Raw genomic sequence first — 20,276 nt, 5'->3', positions numbered from 1 at the left:
CCTAATGTACTCAACAAAGAAGGTGTGCCATATCATCGTGGCCTGCTGTATGCTTCACAACCTGGCTTTGCGACGCCAGGTGCCTTTCCTGCAGGAGGATGGTCCTGATGGTGGTGTTGTAGCAGCTGTGGAGCCTGTGGAGAGTGAAGAGGAGGAGGACGACGGGGACGACACAGACAACAGGGACACAGTGATACAACAGTATTTTCAGTAGCACACAGGTACGAATCAACCACGCTATTTTACATTTACTTAAAGTCTCCTGCCTCTCTACTGTCTGAGTCCCCCCCCCCAGTTCCTGTTAACTGAGTTGTGACTTTCCCTTCCGTTTTCAGAGCTGTGGGCCCCACTGCGTGACCTCTGCTTTGTTTGCCCATGGACTACAGCTGTGTGACAGTGGTATGTTGTCATCACAATGTAACTGAACATTTTGGCACCGTTATGTCTAATACATTTTTTCAAAATACAAGCAGACTCCTGTTTTTTTTTAGTGCAAGAAGTGATTTAATTAAAGTGCTAAATTTAAGGAACATGATTGTAAAACGGGGATGGGTGATGGTGGAGTAATGTCCATGGCAGAGTCCAGTTCTCAGTCGCACAGGTGCATTGTCCATATGCCTGTGGAAGGATGGAGCAGGGGCAGTTCAAGGTTGGACAGGGTGACAATGTGGGACAGTGGGATGACATCAGGGGGTATCGTTTGCTGGCGGGGGTCTTGGCATCCTACTCTGTCTTCTTGTGAGATCTCAGGTTCCGCTTGCGGGGTGGTTCTTCTTCTGCAGGAGGTGGGGTTCTGGTGGCCTGTCGTTGTGTGGGGGCCTCCTGTCCACTAGCGCCGGCGGAGGTGGTAGGCTGTTCCTGGTCCAGGCTAGTGACAGGGGCCCTTTGTGGTGCCACATGGTCCCGCAATGTGGTGACTATGGGTGAGGGCCACTACGATGGTCCCCATTGCGGAACTAATGCTCCTCAGTTCCTCTCTGAACCCCATGTACTGTTCCTCCTGCAGTACCTGGATCTCCTGGAACCTGGCCAGTACCGTAGCCATCGTCTCCTGGGAGCGGTGGTATGCTCCCATGATGGAGGAGAGGGCCTCTTGGAGAGTCGGTTCCCTGGGCCTGTCCCCCCCCTGTCGCACAGCAGCCCTCCCAGCTCCCCTGTGTTCCTGGGCCTCAACCACTGCCCCCAGGTCCCTGTTGTTGTTGGGGTGGTGGGTCAAACTGGGTGCCCTGTAGTGGTGGACACACCGCTGATTGACGTGTCCTGGAGACAGAGGCATGGGGCCGCTGGGTGGGAGCTGTGCGGGTGTTCACAGAGGGGGTTAGGTCTGGTGTAGCCTGTGGCTGTCTGTGGGGAACCGACTGTCCCGAGGTCCCCAATGGGCCGGGCTGGTCATCAGGGTCCAGGGAGACAGAGCTGCTGTCATCACTGGGGGCCTCTTCTGGGGGTGGGATGGACATCTCTGGACCCTCCGTGGCGGTGTGGTGGCGTTCGGGTCCTGCAGGGGTATAAGAGTATGGTTATTGCTTCTGTGTGTGGCATTTCGTGTAATCGGTGGGTGGCCGTGTCCCCCAGTGCTGGCATTCCCTTGTGGGGGCTTTTGTGACGGTGGCTTGTGGGGGTGATGGGTGTGTGCAGTGGGCATGCTTTGGGGATGGGTGTCCATGCTTTGGGGACGCACGCAGGGCTAGGTTTTGGGATGGGTGGGATGTGATGGTGAGCCATTTGCAAGGAGTTGGTGTGATGGGGGTGGGGGTGAGGGTGGGGATATGATTTGGCATGCAGGTGGGGTGGGGGGAATGAAGTAGTGAAGATTTGACTTACCAGAGTCCATTCCTCCGCCTACTCCTGCGAGGCCCTCAGGATGCAGGATGTGCAAGACTTCCTCCTCCCATGGTGTGAATTCTGGGGGAGTAGGTGGGGGTCCGCCGCCAGTCTTCTGCACCACAATGTTGTGCCTTGATACCATGGAACGCACCTTTCCCCCGTAGGTCGTTCCACCGCTTCCTGATGTCGTCCCGATTGCGTGGATGCTGTCCCACTGCGTTGACCCTGTCCACTATTCTTTGCCATAGCTCCATCTTCCTGGCAATGGTGGTGTGCTGCACCTGTGCCCCGAAGAGCTGGGGCTCTACACAAACTATTTCCTCCACCATGACCCTGAGTTCTGCGTCAGAGAACCTGGGGTGTCTTTGGTGTGCCATGGGGTGGTGTGGATGAGGTGAGGGGTGGTGTATGTGTTGTAGAGTGTGGTGAGTGTGGTGGTGTATGGTGTTTTGTGCGTGGAAATTGTGTGGGTGATGTTGTGATTTGCCTCTGTGTGATGGTCTACTCTATGCTGTGCTCTCTCTCTCTGTCCTTCACTCGCAATTGTGGTCGTAAGGGTTTGTGGGTGATGTGGGTGTGTGTTTTATATTTAATTGGGTGTGTGGGAGTGGTGTGTGTATGTGTCTCAGGTGTGTGTATTTTGAATTATCCAATGTGGTTGTGTTTTGTAAAGGTGTGTGTATTTTGACCGCGGCGGTGTGTACCGCCAATGGAATACTGCGGTTGAAAGATCGCTGCAGGGATTTGTGGGTCGGAATGGTATGGGCGTATTTCTGTTGGCGTGACGGTGGAGGTTTGGTCATCGCCAGTTTCCCGCTGACCTTTGGTGTGGCGGACTTTTGTGGATGTCGGGTTTTTGGCGGTTTGCCAGTTGCGGGTTAGAATTACCGTGGCGGTTTACCGCGACCGCGGCGGTGTTATGGCGGCCTTCTGACTGGCGGTAAGCGTCTTTTACCGCCGAGGTCAGAATGACCCCCTTAAGGCCCTTATTACAACCCTGGCGGTTGGTGATGAAGTGGTAGTAATACCGCCAACAGGCTGGTGGTAATTATGGCAAAACTTTGACCATGGCGGTGAGAACTCAGATAGAAAGCCACTTTACCACACCGACCGCCAGGGAGGAAACAACAGCCACCATGGTGATAGCCGCCTACAACCAGGCGGAAACCAATTTCTCGCCTACCGTATTAAGACCCTGCAATCCGCCACCTTTTCTGGGGTGGTATCAATGACATCAAAAGCCTGGCAGAAACTGAGCTCAGAAGTGAAAGGACTCACCATTGGAGACACAGGGAACAACCATGCTGCCATGGAGCCCGAGCTGCATGTCTTCCCCATGCTCTTCTACGTGCTGCTCCACCACGAACATCAACGACAGCGAAGACGACAGCGGTGAGTACAGACGCCTAGCACACCAGGGAGGGGGGAGGAAAAAGAGAGTGACACTCACACACAACACACACACACACCCATCCCCAACACCATACACACAATCAGCTGCAGTAATAAAATATATATACCCTGTACCTCGGATGAATAATGTAAGGACAACAGGATTTTACTAAAGTGAGTGTAATAAGATCAACACAGTAGAAATTAGAAATATGCAATGTACTGGCATATACAAATGTACAGTTCAAGGGACACTGCCCAGTCCTCAGTGTGCGTGGGCCACAGGGCCACAGGCCAAAGTCCAAAGCGTGCAGCAACACAGAGAGAACACTGCAGGGGCATTAGTTGGAAAATAGGCAGGCACCTCAGGGGGACAGGGGGAGGGGGGCACCTCAGCCGTCAGATAGAACAAGACCACTGGTTCTGGAGGGGGCAACATGCCTCGTACCTGCTGCTGGGGAGTGCAAGGCCACAGTCTCTCAAGTGAGTGACTTGCCCACATGCTCTGGAGGGGGCAACATGCCCGGTGCTCTGTCCTGGGGAGTGCAAGGCCACAGTCTCTCAAGTGGGTGGCTTGCCCACTGGTTCTGGAGGGAGCACCGTACCCTGTGCTCTTGATCCTGGGGAGTGCAAGGTCACAGTCTCTCAGGTGGGGGTCAAGCCCACTGCATTTGCGGTGGGCAGGCCTCACAGCAGCCCATGGAGGCAGGACAACATACCGTCCGCCGGTGGTGACAGCTGCTCAATGGTGGTAGTGGTGCTGCTGCAGCCGCTGGTGGAGAGAGGCTCCAGCCCATCCCCTGCAGCGTTGGAAGGCTGCCCACTGGAGGTGGTGGTGCTGCTGGTGGGGGAAGGCTCAAGCCTATTCCCCCGCAGCCTTGCACGGCTGCGCAGTGGTGGTGGTGGTGCTGCTGCTGCTGATGGGGGGAGGCTCCAGCCCATCCCCTGCAGCCTCGGACGGCTGCACAACCATGGTTGGTGGTGGAGGCTCCATGTAAGTCCCTGCCCCAGGCCCCTTGTCCTTCCTGGCATCAGCTGGGGCTGGCTCCTTGCCCTTCCTGGCAGCAGCTGGGGCTCGCTCCTTGCCCTTCCTGGCAGCAGCTGGGGCTGGCACACTTTCTTGAGGCTGCCTGGTGCAGGCTCCTTCATCCTCTGCACAAGTACCCTGGATCCTTTCCCACCACGAGTAGGTGTGGAGACTATTGGACCCCTGGACTGGGTGGCTGAGGTTTTTGCCACCCTGGCCAGATGTGAAGGACGGAGGGGAGGGGTAGGGAAGAGGTCAATGGTGGAGAGAAAAAGCTTCTTAGGGACATTGGGGTGGGAAGAGGGAGAAGGTGGTTTGGGAGTGGAAGAAGAGGGAGTGGTTGTAGGAGGTGTCTGCCTACTGATTTTGGGTGCAGGTGCATGGGCTGGATGCAGTTGTGAGGTGGATGGCTGTTGGGTCTCTGGGTGCTTGTGTTTGTGTACTTTAGGAGGGGGAGACAGACACCATTGGAGAGGACACAGGGGACGTGAGCATGGCTGTTGTGGAGGTGTCTGCTAGTGAGGTATGTGTTCTGCTAGGCGTGGTGGTGATGCTGGTAGTGGATGAGGATGTAGTACATGCAGGTGTGAGTGTAGATGGAACTGGGAGATAGTTGGAGGAGGGGGAGACAGTGGAAATTGTGGATGTTGGTATGTCTGCATCTGAATGATGTTTGTGTGAGTGCCTGTGGGATGATGTGTGGTGCTTGTGTTTGCCTGTGCCACTCTTGTATGTTGTATTGTGTGCATGCTCGTCTGCCTGTGTGCTTGGGATAGGTTGGGGTTGAGGGGAATGGGATTGGGAAGAGTAAGTTGGAGGGGGGAGGATAAAAACAGGGACAATAGTTGCCATCAGAGAGGAGGCCAGAGCCTGAATCATTCTCTGTTGAGCCGCCAAGCCAGAAATGCATTAGTTTGTTGCATTTGGGATGTCAGCCCACAGATGGCATTCACAATGGTTGACTGCCCAACAGAGATGGATCGCAGGAGGACAATAGCCTCCTCACTCAGGGCAGCAGGGCTAACTGGGGCAGGGCCTGAGGTGCCTGGGGCATGGGCAACTCACTGAGGGGCTGCTGGGAGGGTGGTGCTGGTACGCGGATGGTGGATGTACCTGTAGTGGGGGTGGTGACAGAGGTGTCTGCCACCATCAGGGAGCTTCCATCGGAGGATGTATCTGTGTCTGAACTGTCCTCACCAGTCTCCACTGTGGTGTTCCCCTCGCCCTGCGTCCCACTGGTGCCCTCAGCATCGGTGGACTCTGCCTCCTGGGTCCTGTGGGATGCAGCTCCCACTGTTGCCGGTGCCTCTGCTCCTCTGCTATATGATGCTAATGCACATAAGAACATGGTGACAACACAAAAAGGGGGGGGGGAGAGACCAAGGATACACCTGGTCAATGCTGCATCAACACCACCGTTGGCGTACACACCACTCTCACAAACGGGGACAGCCCTACGCACTATGCATTACACTACCAGTTATTTGGCTAGCCACCAAGGCATGTGGAGGGGCTCACAGTGCCAAAAGCAGCACACCTGGGACCCACGCAGCTCTGACCAGTTGTGGATGCCTATGAGCTAGGTAGCAGGATTATCCCTTCAGAACCCTTGCCAACAGGGGACCTACTCTACAATGTTAGCCCTGGGCACCCACTGACACACATCCCCCACCCGGATACCACCCTACCAGGCATAAGTTGTAATAATGTGCACTGTACTCACCATCTTCAGGCTGCTGTGATGCCCTCAAGCGCCCATCCAGCTCAGGATAGGCCACTGCAAGAATGAGGGCCATCAGGGGGTCAGGGTTCGACGGGCACCCCTTCCTCATTAGGAGGCCATCCGCAGTTGGGTCTCTGCCTTCTTCCATGCCCAGCATCTCAGGTCATCCCACTGTTTCCAATAGTGGGTGCTCCACCTGCCGTAGACCCCAAGGGTCCGCACCTCCTTGGCGATGGCACGCCATATACCCTTCTTTTGATGGGTGCTGACCTGCAGAGGTAATACACTCAGGAAAATAGTATAAGTCAGACAGTCCTGCCTGTTACACTCATGGCCCACCATACCCCTTCACATCACCAGATGCACACACATGGCCCAGCACACAACCAATACGCTGCCCTGAGGACATCCACCCATCCCCCTTACACAAGGCCTTCACATACACCACTTCATGCATTCATGCCACATGCATCTTGCCCACATTATACTCACCTGTTGGTCTGGAGGCCCATACATCAGTTCGTACTGGGGTAGGACCCCATCCACAAGTCACTCCATCTCTGCCAAGGTGAAGGCAGGGGCACTTTCCCCAGTCACACGGGCCATGGTAGGTTCCAGGCACAGGTCACAGCAGCACATGCAGTGTAGGTCCTCTCCTGTTGAATGTCAGGTAGCAAGTGAGTGATCAGATAGAAAATGGCAGTCACGTCCACTGTGGTGCATATTGTCACTGCTAGCGTACACCACCATTGGCCACTGTACCCCATAGGGCCCAATGTTAACCAATGAGGCGTTGCATGGCTGGTCCTGACTGCCTCCCATAGCGGCGCACAATGTCAGCGGAATTACCTCACTACCACCTGTCCCTCCACACAGGACAGGCAGATGCCATTTCAGGGTTGGGGGGGGGGCAGGCCCTGGATAATAACTGCATCACAGTTAAAATTTGGACATACAGGTTAAGATGAGGAGGCAGAGGATGAGGATGAGGACAACAGAACAGCAGTGATAAAACAATACTTCCAATGACACACAGGTAAGACAGTTTTACTTCACATTTCATTGTCAATATTTTGTATATCTTTGGCAATGGCATGCAGTTATTTCCCACTTCTATGCCCACTTACTGTACCCTTTGGAAATTCATTTTACAGATGTTGGTGCCCCACTATCACTCCTGGTGTGATCACTGCAGCCAAATATAGGTCTTTCCTTTGTGCACACTTACTGTACAGTTGAATTGCAATGTTTGGACCTGGTTAAGCGAATACATACTTAAAAAATGTAACATACTCCATACTTGTTTTTTTTTCCAAGGGTGTTTATTGAAGTACTAGAAAGAAGAGGGGCAAGTAAAATGGGATGGGGTGATGATGGAGGAAAGTCCAGGGCATTGTTCCAGTCTATTTGTAGCACAGGCGCATTTTCCAAGGGGACATAGGAAGGAGAGCAATTTCAGGTCAAGGTGGACAGGGTGACAGAGTGGGACACAAGGGTGACAATCAAGAGAGTCTCATTTTCTGGGGGGAGTCTTGGCAATAGTCTCTGGCTTCTGACTTGATCACAGGGAACGTTTGTGCAGTGGATCTCCTTCTGCGGGGGGAGGGGTGCTGGTGGCCTGTGAGTCCTGTAGCGGGGCCTCCTGTCCACTAGCTGCAACAGAGGTGGAAAGCAGTTCAGATGTCTGGCTAGTGGCAGGGGCCCGCTATGTGAGACTTTCTCCCTCATAATGCTGGCCATGTCTGCCCGCACCCCTGCAATGGAGACCAGAGTGGTGTTGATGGCCTGCAAGTCCTCCCTGATCTCCTAGTACTGTCCCTCCTGCAGCCGCCTATTCTCCTGCACGTTGTCCAGGATCTGGCCCATCGTGTACTGTGAATGTTGATATGCTCCCATTATCTTGGTGAGTGCCTTCTGGGGAGTTTGTTCCCTGGGCCTGTCCTCCTTCTGGCGCACAGCACTTCTCCCAGTTTCCCTGTTATCCTGTGCCTCTGTCCCCTGAACCGTGTGCTCCCTGCCACTTACCCCAGGTCCCTTATTGTCTTGGGTATGAGGTGTGCCCTGGGGTCCCTGTAGAGGTGGGCACACTGCTGATTGGCGTGTCCTGGGGACAGAAGTGTGGGTACATTGGGTGGGTGCTGTGGTGGTGTTTCCAGATGGGGAGGCTGTGTGTTGATGTGTGACTGTGCCTGGGTAACCAACTGTCCAGAGGTCCCTGATGGGCCAGGTTGGTCATCCAGATCCAGGCGACCAGAGTTGCTGTCATCACTGTGATCCTCTTCAGTTGGGTGACTGGATAGTGCTGGTACCTCTTCTCCGGTGACATTGGCTGGGATACCTGTGGGGATGTAAATGCTGTGTTATTGTTTCTTTGTGTGACATATTGTACATCAGTGGGTTGCCCTATGTTGTTGTATTTTCCCTGGCAGCTTTCACTTGTGTAAGTTGATATATGGTGTGCTAGCTGATTCTCTTTAGTGTGCATGCTTTAGTGATAGGTGTCCATGCAGGGCTGTGAGTGATGTCCATGAATTGGTAGAGCATGCAGGGCTTGGCATTTGGATGAGTGAGATGTGATGGTGGTGTGTGTGGGAGGTGGTGGAGTGATGGGAGTGAGGGTGGGGGAGTATGTGTTGGCATGCAGGTAGGGGGGTGATAGTAGTAAAGAGTTGACTTACCTGAGTCCAGTCCTCCTCCTACTGCAACCAGGCCCTCAGGATGCATGATTGCCAAGACTTGCTCCTCCTATGTTGTTAGTTGTGGGGGAGGAGGTGGGGGTCCACCGCCAGTCCTATGTACAGCGAGTTTTGTGTCTTGCTGCAATAAAAAGTACCTTCCCCCGTAGGTTGTTCTACCTCTTCCTGATGTCATCCCTGCTTCTTGGCTGCTGTTCCACAGCGTTGACCCTGTCCACAATTCTCCGCCACAGCTCCATCTTCCTTGATATAGATATCTGCTGCATCTGTGCTCCAAATAGCTGAAGCTCTACCCGGAGGATTTCCTCCACCATGACCCTTAACTCCTCCTCTGAGACTCGGGGTGTCTTTGTGGTGCCTTGGTTGTTGTGTAAGCTGTGTAGGTGAGGGTGTGTAGGGTAATGTGTTGGGATGTGTGATGTGGGGTGCGTGAGTGGTGTATAGGTGTGAGTGGTTTGTGGCTCTGGTTGTGTGAGTACGCTTGCTGTCTATCTCTGGGGGCAATTATTTGTATTCGTAAAGGGTTGTGGGTATTGTGGGTGGGTGTTTTATAGTGGTGTGGGTGTGGTATGTGTATGGGTGTAAGGTGTGTGTTATTTAAATTGTCAAATGTAATGTTGTTTTGTATGTGTGTGTGTATTTTGAGCGCGGCAGTGTGTACCACCAGTGGTTTACTGCGGTTGAATGTCCGCTGTGGTGATTCGTGGGTCATAATATGATGGGCGTAGTTCTGTTGGCATAACGGTGTGGGTTTGGATACCGCCAGTTTATCACTGACCTTTGGTGTGGCGGACTTGTGTCTGTGGCTGAATACTGACAGATTGGTGTGTGAGTGTCATAATACGGTGAACAGATATCCGCCCTGGCGGTATTTTCGCGGCAGTCAGCATGGCGGTAAGTGGGATTTACCACCAATGTCATGATGAGGGCCTTAATTATGTGTACACTGCTTGTATTATGACCATCAACTGATATCATAATGGAACAGAAAGTAGTAAGTATTGAATACTAGAATTTCATTTTGTCTATGTTTCAATAATGATTATCTCATCAGTTTATCTATGTGAAATGCCATCCAAACATAAGTAACTAGGGGCCTGATTACAACTTTGGAGGAGGTGTTAATCCGTCCCAAATGTGACGGATATACCACCAGCCGTAATACGAGTTCCATAGGATATAATGGACTCGTAATACGGCTGGTGGTATATCCGTCACTTTACCATCACTTTTGAGACGGATTAACACCTCCTCTAAAGTTGTAATCAGGCCCTATGTTTCTAACATATATATATATATATATATATATATATATATATATATATATATTTGTTATACATACACTAATGTAGGATGAAAATATCCTAAAGAGAGGAGTGCTGGGGAAAAATATATGTCCATATGTGTGCAGTTCTCACTGTAAATATCTGCCCGGAGCTGCAGAAGCGTCCAAATATGACCTTGCCTGGACAAGCTTCAACAGCTGTTCTGAGCCCACTTACAGGTCACTTTGCTTTTCCTGACTTCCACCATAGTCTTACTCATCAGCTTGTTCATTTATGCCTACACTGCATTATTGTGTATTTTATTTGGCACTGTGCCTATGTTGCCTATCTATTCTTGCCCATGTTTGGCACTGTGACATTTTAGTTGTGCTTATGTTGCATTTCTCTACTGTATATAAGGCCCAAAAACCAGACACTCAGGGAAGAAGCCTGTTTGTATTACACACATGGTTTTTGTGTTTGTTCTTATTCCTTGCTTGCCAGCAAGCATGCTATAGTACCAAAAAATACATTTCATTTTGTTCCAGGACAACTGCTGTGCAATGTGTGTTTTTTTCATTGCTCCTGGAAGGGTGCCAAAAGGTATTTACCTAACAATGACCAGCATTGGTAGTATAAGCATGGTTAATACATATGTTAAATATTGCCCTAATGACAATAGTCTTGTGCATGAGGGAGAGAAGAAATGAAATATTGTTTATTTACAGAGTTGATAAAGGTAGATAGTTAACACCTATTTGTCCATACTTTTTGAATGTCCCTATGTTTGTTAAAATAGAATAGGGAATTGGCCTCCATTTTATTTTGGTTTAATCATGTTTTCCTAAGTTTAAAGACATTTCTAATACGCTTGATCAGTAACCGTGCATGATTTGAAAAGTAGAAGCATTTCTGAAAGTCATTGACATCCTAATATTCCATTTTCAAAATTGTCAAAGAGTTGAATTGAGTGCAATGAACTTTATTTTCCATCAAATAAATATGTGTCAATACAAATACTGTCAGATACATTTTAGACAAAGGGTCAGATTCACAAAGAATTGATGTGAGCAGGTGTTACACATGTGGTATTCCTGAATTCCACGTACCCTACTAGTGTATTCCTGACAGCTGGATTTCAGATTTAAAACAAAAGCACTAAAATATCAGTCAGAACTCAATACTGGTGAATCTAGCTCAATGTATTCATGATGACCCCACCATATTTTTTGGGGAGGAACACACATACACAGATGCTCAGCAACTGCCCCTAGTCAGCAAGAAGAAGTAAAATAATTTCCAAACAAATGTGATTTCCAAATTCACACCTAGACACTGAGATTCAATTGCCTTTGTGGGTGTGGGATTGTATGTCAAAGGTATTGTGGAAGTAATACATCATTTTACTTCAAGCAAAACTGTACGTAAAATAAAAAACTTTTAAGTTTGACAATCTGTCTCTTTTCCTGATAAAAAGGATATGAGCCAAACACTACAAAAAAGTATAGTCATGATAGCAAGTTGTTTTGTAGACCCTGCTATCATTGCAAGTCTATGTGGGTATCTGATCAGTGGATCAAACCTGAACTTGACTAAGACACTGAAAGTAACAACAATCTTCGGAAATGTAACTACTCTCTGTTTGTAATTAAATATATAAAATACCTATGCCGGTACACACCTAATTGTTTAAAGTGCAAAACAACAGCAATGTTGTTGTCATAATCCTACTTTAAAACATTTACTCCGAAATGGAGGCAACCATTATGCTCCCAAAATGTACTCTGTTCCAGACCAGTTGGTTTAAAATAGAAGCCATTGCCTACACATACCACTTTACCTGCCCTCAAACCTCTGCAATCAAATTATTTTGAGACCAAAGGAGCAAAATCCATCTGCACTTCCTGTTCATTACAAAATAACATAATTACACAGTGTGGCAAGAAAGTTTCAAGAAACATCAGAAAGAATCCCCAAATCTTGTCACCTCAAGCGTCCTTAAATGGTGTGATATACAATTGAGTAGCAGACAAGAATGTTTCTCTAAGATGGGGTGGGGGTCCTGATAGAGCAGGAAAAACAAGGAGAAATAATTATGTGTTCTGCAGTCATACACTGTTCCAACCGACTGAAACTCAGGTGATTTGCGAAAATGCTTAATAAAATGTAATACATGAAAGTGAAAGAAACAATAAACAATACGTTTAAAAAACAACCTGATGTACTATATACAAGAGTGCAAAGGTGCAGTAGGAAAAGGTGCAAAAACAGTGCTTTGTCTGCCCCCTAGAGAACAGAAAGTGATGTTTAACTCTCCAACACCATGCTTGTGGCAAACATAGTTGTCCTTCATCTCCCACGTCAGTTTTCCTTGAAACTTCTTTTCAAATCACCAAGCATGAAAACGTGATTGTTAGCATGGAGGTGTTTAAATTCTATGTCAGGACCGGAGGCTCAGATTATGCTTCTCTTTCTATGCTTTATTTTTCAACAGCAGCCAATAGGAGACGATATTGTCAAAGAACTACATATCCCATAAATCATAGTATGCACACAATAACCATAGAGAACAGAGTATAAAACACGAAGAGGCTATGAAACTTCCTCTTTCTTTGCTGCTTCCGCAGCCAGCTAAGTACATTCCTTTATTATTTGTTCTTGTGATTAATTGTGCTTCGAGCGCGCGCCGCTAATTGTTTTTGTGGAGTGGGAGCGGGAGTGTGTCGGTTCTTCCGACTCGGAGATTTCCGTTGAGGCGGATCGGCATTATTTTAATTTCACGCGCATCCCGCTTCGTTGCACGTCTTGTTCCTCACACGCCTGCGTTTTCTCGTTGCCCTGACAACCGCCTCGCTTAGACGCGCTGAGAACGGAAAGGCGCAAGTGTCGTATCTTGTAGGATTTCGCCCCTGGAGAGGCAATTTGACAAGTTCAGTTTCCTCGTTGTGCCGGACCGCCTCATACATACTCCCTAACGCCCTAGGTTCACGTGGTGACCAGGATTGTACAATTGGATTAGGCGCTGCCTAGACTGCTGCAGGCTGGCTCCCTGCACACTCTAAGTCATTTTCAGCAGTATTGGCGTTTTTTCTACTGCTTTCAGCCTGCCGGGGTGTGCATTACCCCTGACTGTAGTCTTGTACTACCCATAATCCACGTTTTATACGTGACTGAAATTCACAAAATCCACGTTTTCTCACGAGATTGAAATAAAATGGCCCACTCATATTCTTATGAGGACGAAGAATACTTTGGGGATGAGCCCCCCTTTTTTGACGAGACTCTGGCGGGCGCGCTGGACAATACTGTGCAGCTCTCTATAAATAAGGCACTGGAGAAGGCTCTGGGACCCCTCACCCTTCATTTCGAGAGTTTTGCGCGCCAGAAAGGTTGGTTGCCTCCCATTGCGTCTTCAGAGGAAGCGCTTTCAGACCAGCCCTCTACCTACAAGGGTAAGGCTAAGACCAAATCTTGGGCCCACTCCGACATTTTCAGAAAATTGGCCTCTTCCATCCAAAAGGAGCACGGTTATAGCTCCTCCCAAGCTCAAGGCGCTTATGGTTCAGATTCGGACCAGTCATCCTCCAAATCATCTTCCGGGTCTGATTCTGAGGAGGATCTCGGTACCAGGCCAGGCGCGGGCAAGCGCAAAAAGTTGGAGTCTACCAAAGCCCCTCCTACCAAAGCACCTAAGGTACTGACGTTCAGTCCGGAGGAGATTGTCCACCCCCGTTCTTCTAGCTGTGTTCCTCCACCCGAGGTGGCAGAATACCTCCAAAAACATATCAGAGCTGGTTTTGATAAGGACGTGAGGGCCCGGCTTCGTGCGGAGTGTCCTCGCCCTGAGTTGGAGGGTAAGGTTACGGATACACCGGATGTGGACCCAACTATGGTCACCTTTTTAAAGAAATGGGCGAAAGACCCCAAAAAGGGCCTCGACCGAGCTTGGCGCGCTTGCCAAAACAAGCTACTTGACCTCTCGGGTCCTCTCGCCAAGATCTTAGAGATGGCTTACGTGGCCAAAGAGTCTCAGTCCCCTATCGATCCCGACATCTTGGTAGGGTGGGCTCAATGTGCCATTTGCCACTTGGGCAATGCCAATGTGGCTTTATCAACAGAGAGGAGACGTTCTATCCTGATGCGAATCGATCCTCAGCTTACCGAGCTCGCCACCTCAGAAGCGGGCCCGGTGGCCCAGGGGCTACTGTTCGGAGCTCCTTTCATCAAGGATTTGGCCAAATTTGCTGCGACATTCAACACCATGGATAAGGCGCAACTGTCGCTCAAAAAGGTCTTCAGGGAGACTCTTTTTCAGAGGGCCGGACGTCTGCGGGGGCGCTCGTCTGGCCGCTCCTATTACCAAGGCCCCCGACGAGAGGCCCTCTCCAGGGGCCGTGGTTACTACAGGGATCAACAGGCAAGCTCCACCTTCTATCCCACGCGTCCCCGTGGAGGCAGGGGTCGCTACCGCAAGAACTCTTTCAGTGCTCAGCAAGGAGACTCCCAGGATCACACCACTTCAGGTGAGACTAATCCACCCTTCCGAGGTAGTTCTTGGGGGCAGGGTTCAATCTTGTTTGACAGAATGGCAAAAGTTATCCAGAGACCCCTGGCTGTTACAAACCGTTCAAGGGTTCAGATTGGAATTTTACCAGACCCCTTTTCAGCAAAGCCCCCCTCCTCTTCCCCATTTTTCCCGTCACAATATCGAGATCATAGACTTCGAGATGCGGGCGCTCCTCAAGAAAGGTGCTATTTGACGAACTGTTCCCCATCCCAGAGGTTTCCAAAGCCCCATTTTTCTTGTACACAAGAAAGGGGGAGGATCGCGTTTGGTCCTAAACCTCAAGGAATTCAACGCATGGCTGGTTTACAGACATTTCAAGATGGAAGGAATCCATCTTCTCAGGGATATACTGCAGGAAGCAGATTGGTTGGTGCGTCTAGACTTAAAGGACGCTTATCTAAGTATCACTATTTTCCCACCTCATCGGCGTTTCCTTCAGTTTCTTTGGCAAGACCAGTGCTTCGAGTTTCAGGTACTTCCCTTTGGGCTTTCCTCCGCTCCTTGGTCTTCACCAAGGTAATGAGGCCTGTGGTGGAATCCCTTCAGGCAAGAGGTGTGCGTCTGATAGTCTACCTCGACGACCTGATCATTATGGCTCAGGACCCCCTTCTTCTGCAGGTCCACTTGTCTTGGAACATCCAGCTTCTCCAGGATCTGGGTTTCATAATGAACCAACCCAAGTCTTGTCTCCATCCGTCCCAACAGATAGAGTTTCTGGGCTTCAGGATAGACTTGGTGACAGCTCAGTTGATCCTCCCTCCTCTGAAGCTGCGCAATATCAAGAAGGAGTTGCGCCTACTTCTATCCAGACAGAAGGTGTCATTGAGGAACTTAGCCAGGAAGGTGGGCCTTTTATCCTTCTCGATCCAGGCTATTTTCCCGGGTCCCCTACATTACAGAGCCCTCCAATGGCTCAAGATTTCTCACCTACAGAAGGGCTTGTCTTATACGGACTTAGGGGGTCTTTCCAACCCTGGCGGTCGGTGTTAAAGCGGCGGCCAACCCGCCAACAGGCAGGCGGTGCAAAAAATGGAATTCTGACCCTGGCGGAAACCGCCAACAGAGACCGCCACTTTAACACTCCGACTGCCACGGCGGGACAAACAAACAGCGCGGTGGTCACCGCCAACAGTCAGGCGGGAGACAATGTACCGCCCACCCTATCACAACTCACCAATCCGCCACCTTTTGCCGATAAAAACACGGCGGAAACAGACTACGAACGGGAAAACGCTCACCTCTACACACTCCAGGAGGAATCTGGACAGCATGGAACCCGAATTACACATCCTACCAGCTATTGTCTACCTGCTCCTCTACCAGGAGCATGAACGCCGCCGCAGGAGACAACGGTGAGTACTGCACCTACCGCACAGGGGAGGGGGGAGGAGAAAAGATTACGGGCACACACATACGCGACACACCCACCCTCACCCACAACTACCTACACATCAATGCAGAGCAACAACTCAGAGTGACACCCCACAAACCCCCCGGAAGAATGCAAAGACAAAATAAAATGATCATGAAATGCAAAATATATTGTAAGGCTAAGTAAAACTTTTTTTCAAACATCTATAACTATATACACATATGTAAATTGTCCTGTCCAAATTGGGTTTCAGTCATTGTACGTGGGCCGATGGGCCTCAACACATGGGCAAATCCCACACAGGAGACCCGAAGCCATTGGAGAGAACACTGCAGGGGCATCAGATAGAAAAACTACAGGCACCTCAGGGGGAAGGGAAGGGGAGGCACCTCAGCCAGATGAGTCCACGACGCCAGATCCACGAGGGGCCTCCATGCCCACTGTGCCATCCTGGGGAGTGCAAAGCCACAGTCTCACAAGTCTCTACAGTGGGTGGATTGCCCACTGTGCCATCCTGGGGAGTGCAAAGCCACAGTCTCACAAGTCTCTACAGTGGGTGGATTACAGACTCCACTGGTACTGGAGGAGGCATGGTGCCCAGAGTGCATCGTGCAGCCCTGCCCGACACAGATCCGGGCCTGCCCCTTCTGCCAATGGGCCAGCGGTGCTTGAGACGGCGGTGCCCAGCGGAGCGGTGCTTGAGATGAAGGGCCCAGCGGAGCGGTGCTTGAGATGAAGGGCCCAGTGGAGCGGTGCTTAAGACGGCGGTGCCCAGCAGAGCGGTGCTTGAGATGAAGGGCCCAGCGGAGCGGTGCGTGAGACGGCGGTGCCCAGTGGAGCGGTGCTTGAGATGAAGGGCCCAGCGGAGCGGTGCTTGAGACGGCGGTGCCCAGCGGAGCGGTGCTTGAGATGAAGGGCCCAGCGGAGCGGTGCTTGAGATGAAGGGCCCTGTTCAGCGGTGCTTGTCTTGAAGGGCCCTGTTCAGCGGTTCTTGACACGGCGGTGGCCTGTTCAGCAGTGCTTGTCTTGAAGGGCCCTGTTCAGCGGTGCTTGTCTTGAAGGGCCCTGTTCAGCGGTTCTTGACATGTGTCTCCAGGGCACCATATCCGGCCAATACATGGAGTTCACTCGCCATCCGACTTCTCGCGTCCGGGGCCCTCTTGTGCTGGAGTCCCGGGCCCGTGGGTTTCCTCCTTCACACCCGGAATGGGGCTGGTGGAGCCCTCCTGGGCAGCTCGCCTGCTGCCGGACTTGTCAGCCGTGCTGCCCTTGCCATCCTTCCGTGATTCTCTGTGGCCCTTGCCTCCCTTTGTAGATGTGTCAGGTGGCACCCCACATCCTGACGGTGCCAGGGTAGTGCCTTTGGAGGCTGCCGTCTCTGGCCTCTCGCGCCGGGCCTTGGCTTTCTTGGTTTTCTTCCCAGGGGGTGGGCTGGCTGTCCCTTTACTGCTGGCCGATGTTGCTGCCCTTGAAGGTGGTGGACTCCAATATCCCTGTACTATGGACCTTGTAGGTCCAGGGGTTGTGGTGGCTGAGGTGCTGATTGGACTCTTATGAAATGGAGGGGGTGGGTCAGGTGATGGAAAGAGGTAAATTTTGGACAGGAAAAACTTTTTAGGAGCAGTGGGAAGGGTAGGTGCAGTGGGTATGGGAGTGGAGGAAGAGGATGTGGTTGTAGGAGCGTCAAGTGTGGTGTCTTTGGGTGCAGGTGCTTGTGACGGAGGCTGTTGTGAGGTGGATGGCTGTTGGGTGGGTGGCTGCCTGCGTTTGTGTGGTTTGGAAGAGGGGGTGACAGACACACTGGGAGAGGACACAGGGGACGTGTAAATGGCAGTGGGGGTGGTGACTGCACGTGTGCGGAGTGTTCTGGTAGGTGTGCTGGTGATGGACGTAGTGGCTGATGATGTTGTGCATGCAAGTGTGAGTGGAGACGTCACAGGGAGGGAGGAGGGAGACGAGGAGGAGGGGGACACAGAGGAGGCAGTGGCTGTTGGTATGTCTGCATGTGGCTGTTGCTTGTGTGAATGCTTGTGTGATTTGTGGTGCTTATGTCTGGATGAGCTGGCCTTGGGTGTTGAGGTGTGTGCAGGCTGGTCTGTAGGTGTGTCTGGGATAGGCAGAGGAACAGGGGAGTGGGACTGGGTGGAGGAAGTTGGAGGAGGGAGGCAGGAGACAGGGACAATGGCTGCCGTCAGTGCTGAGGCCAGAGCGTTGAACGATCGCTGAGGGGCAGCCTGACCCGAATGAATGCCCTCCAGGTATGCATTGCTCCGGTGCACCTCTCTTTCTACCCCCTGGATGGCATTCAAAAGGGTAGACTGCCCAACAATGAGCGTCCTGAGGAGGTCAATGACCTCCTCACTGAGGGCAGCAGGGGTAACTGGGGCAGGGCCTGAGGTGCCTGGGGCGAAGGAGTTGCCCGCCTTCGTGTGCGAGCGGGCACGGGGCGATCGCAGAGGGGCTGCTGGGAGGGTGGAGCTGGTACCCTGTGTGGCGGCTGTACCTGTTGTTGCGGTGGGCACGGATGTTGCCGCCACCACAAGGGAGCTCCCTTCCGAGGACGTGGCTGTGTCGCTGATGTCTCCACGTGTCCCCGTTGTGGAGCTCCCCTCGCCCTCCGTCTCACTGGTGAACTCAGAGTCGGTTGCAGGGCCCTCCAGGGCCATGTGAGATGCAGCTCCCTCGTGCTCCGATGCCACTTCTCCTCCGCCAGATGAAGCTAATGCACACATGAACAGGAAGAGCAGCAAAAAAGGGGGGTGGGGGAAATGAAGACATGTTGAGTGCATCCATTGGCAACACAGTTGGCGGAGAGGACAGACACAGAAGCCCTCTGCACTACACCGCGCACTTGGGGTACACTACTCAATCATTGGGACTTGGCCTACAAGCCTATGGACGACAACTGCACACATAGGTGACACAGGGCCATGGATAGCTGTACTTGGTACCCTACAGAGGTGGGGGGCGGGGGCACAGGGCCATGCCTTACGGAGGGGCCTAGCCTACAGAAATCGCCCTGGCCTAGGGATACCCACAGCCCCCCTCCCCACCCAGACACCTCCACTGCGCGCTAAGATAGCAGAATGTGCTGGTACTCACCCCCTTGTGTCTGCTGTGATGTCCTCACGCGCCCATCCAAATCTGGGTAGGCCACCGCCAGGATCCGAGACATCAGGGGGGTCAATTGACGAGTGGCACCCCTCCTACGTTGGGAGGCCATCCCCAGCAGAGCCTCCGCGGTCTTCCTGCTCCCGCGGCGGATGTCCTCCCACCTCTTGCGGCAGTGGGTGCCCCGTCTGTTGTGGACCCCCAGGGTCCGGACGTCCTTGGCGATGGCACGCCAAATGTCGATTTTCTGATGGGCGCTGACCTATTTGACATGTACAGGGGGAGAAAAAACATTATTATGATTTTCTGCATGCTCGATGTGAGTGGCCCCCCATCCCCACCCTTGCCATGTGGCATATGCTCTCATCCGTCCTTTGATGCATGCCTCAATCGCTCCCCTCCCCACCATCTTTCATCCACCCAACTCAACACAGGCATTGCCCCCGAAGCATGCTCCCAGTGTACTTACCTGTTGGTCTGGAGGACCGTAGAGTAGCGCATACTGGGGGAGGACCCCATCCACGAGTGTCTCCAATTCTTCAGAAGTGAAGGCAGGGGCCCTTTCCCCAGTCGCAGCAGCCATTGTATCTTCCAGACCGAGGTCACAGCAGCACTTGCAGTATAGGTCCTCTCCTGTGGATGATCAGGTCTCGAGTGATTAAGCAGATAGAAAATGGCGGTCACGTCCGCGGCGGTGCGTACCGCGGCAGTGCGTCCCGCGACCGCCGGCGCACTTCGTCATTGGCTCCTGAAACGCATAGGGTTCAATGTTAACCAATGCGGCTTTGCGCCGCGGTCTTCGACCGCCTACCGCCATGGTGTGCCACGCCAGCGCATTGACCTCACATCCCATTGTCGCACTTCACAGGTCAGGCAGCCGCCATTTCAAGGGCCCACATGGCTTAATTTCTACTGCATCACACATGCCTAGGCCTTGCATCGACACTCATACAAGCCATTCAATGCATAGAGAATAGTGTACTGTGCAAGCTGTGGGAACTTACCTGTTGGTTGATTGACTCTGTGCTCGCTGTTGTCCTTCCTAGGCACCGTCCGCTGGGACTTGCGAGGAGATGGAGGAATGTTCCCGTGTACAGACCGATGGTGGACCTGTCGACAATGGAGGAACGACATGTCATTCTGACATACTGGCTTGACCGAGCCACTATACATGAACTGTGTGCCCAGCTGGAGGCAGACCTGATGTCACCCATCCGCCAACCCACAGGGATCCCCCCTCTAGTGCAGGTGCTGTCAGTACTCCATTTCTTAGCAAGTGGGTCCTTTCAAACAACAGTG

Source organism: Pleurodeles waltl, chromosome 8 (genome assembly GCF_031143425.1).
Source record: "Pleurodeles waltl isolate 20211129_DDA chromosome 8, aPleWal1.hap1.20221129, whole genome shotgun sequence".
NCBI lineage: Eukaryota > Metazoa > Chordata > Amphibia > Caudata > Salamandridae > Pleurodeles > Pleurodeles waltl.
This window is presented reverse-complemented; position numbering follows the sequence as displayed.